The sequence below is a fragment of the Otolemur garnettii genome, unplaced genomic scaffold (assembly GCF_000181295.1).
Source record: "Otolemur garnettii isolate 467f Iridium unplaced genomic scaffold, OtoGar3 scaffold00031, whole genome shotgun sequence".
NCBI lineage: Eukaryota > Metazoa > Chordata > Mammalia > Primates > Galagidae > Otolemur > Otolemur garnettii.
Window position 1 is genome coordinate 13595327 of NW_003852426.1, and position 977 is coordinate 13596303.

Consider the following 977-nt stretch of genomic DNA (forward strand, 5'->3'; position numbering starts at 1 on the left):
CATCGCAGCTCACAGCAACCTCCAACTCCTAGGCTCAAGAGAGTCTCCTGTCTCCACCTCCCAAATAACTAGGACCACAGGCGCCCACCACAACGCCCGGCTATTTTTTTTGGTTGCAGCCATCATTGTTGTTTGGCGGGCCTGGGCTGGATTCGAACCCGCCACTTTAGGTGTATGTGGCTGGCACCTTAGCCACCTGAGCCACAGGCGCTGAGCTGAGACCCCCATCTTTAAAAATAGTTGGGTGTTGTGGCCAGCAATGACACCAGGGCACTCTACCAGGGGTGACAAAATGAGACTCTGTCTCAAAAAAAAAAGGCCAGGTGCAGTGGCTCATGCCTGTAATCCAGGATTTGGGAGGATGAGGAGGGTGGATTGCCTGAGCTCACTGGTTTGTGACCAGCCTGAGCCAGAGCGAGGTCTCATCTCTAAACATAGCCGGGTGTTGTGGTGGGTGCCTGTAGTCCCAGCTAGTCGGGAGACTGAGGCAAGAGAATTGCTTAAGCCCTGGAGTTGGAGGTTGCTATGAACTATAATGCCACAGCACTCTACTGAAGGTGACAAAGTGAGACTCTGTCTAAAAAAAAAAAGAAAAAGAAAAAGAACCAGTTATGGGGCTGCATTTTAGGATTTTCATACACCAAGCACAGACACTTGGATGAGGGGAGGACTGAGAGGGACTAGATTTGTGTGTGGGGCACTCAGTGAGTCCACTTCAGAAACCACTGTACTGGCTCGGCACCTATAGCTCAACCGGCTAAGGCGCCAGCCACATACACCTAAGGTGGCGGGTTCAAATCCCCAGCCCGGACCCGCCAAAACAACAATGACAGCTGCAACCAAAAAATAGCCGGGCGTTGTGGCAGGCGCCTGTGGTCCTAGCTACTTGGGAGGCGAAGGCAGGAGACTCGCTTGAGCCCAGGAGTTGGAGGTTGCTGTGAGCTGTAATGCCACGGCACTCTACCCAGGGGGACAGC

The 977-nt window shown here is 53.2% G+C and overlaps 1 protein-coding gene across 3 annotated transcripts in view; it reads right to left on the reverse strand.

Moving 5' to 3' along the window:
• CUL7 (cullin 7) overlaps window positions 1-977 on the reverse strand; it is a 16435-nt gene that overhangs the window by 8863 nt on the left and 6595 nt on the right. The window lies entirely within an intron of this gene.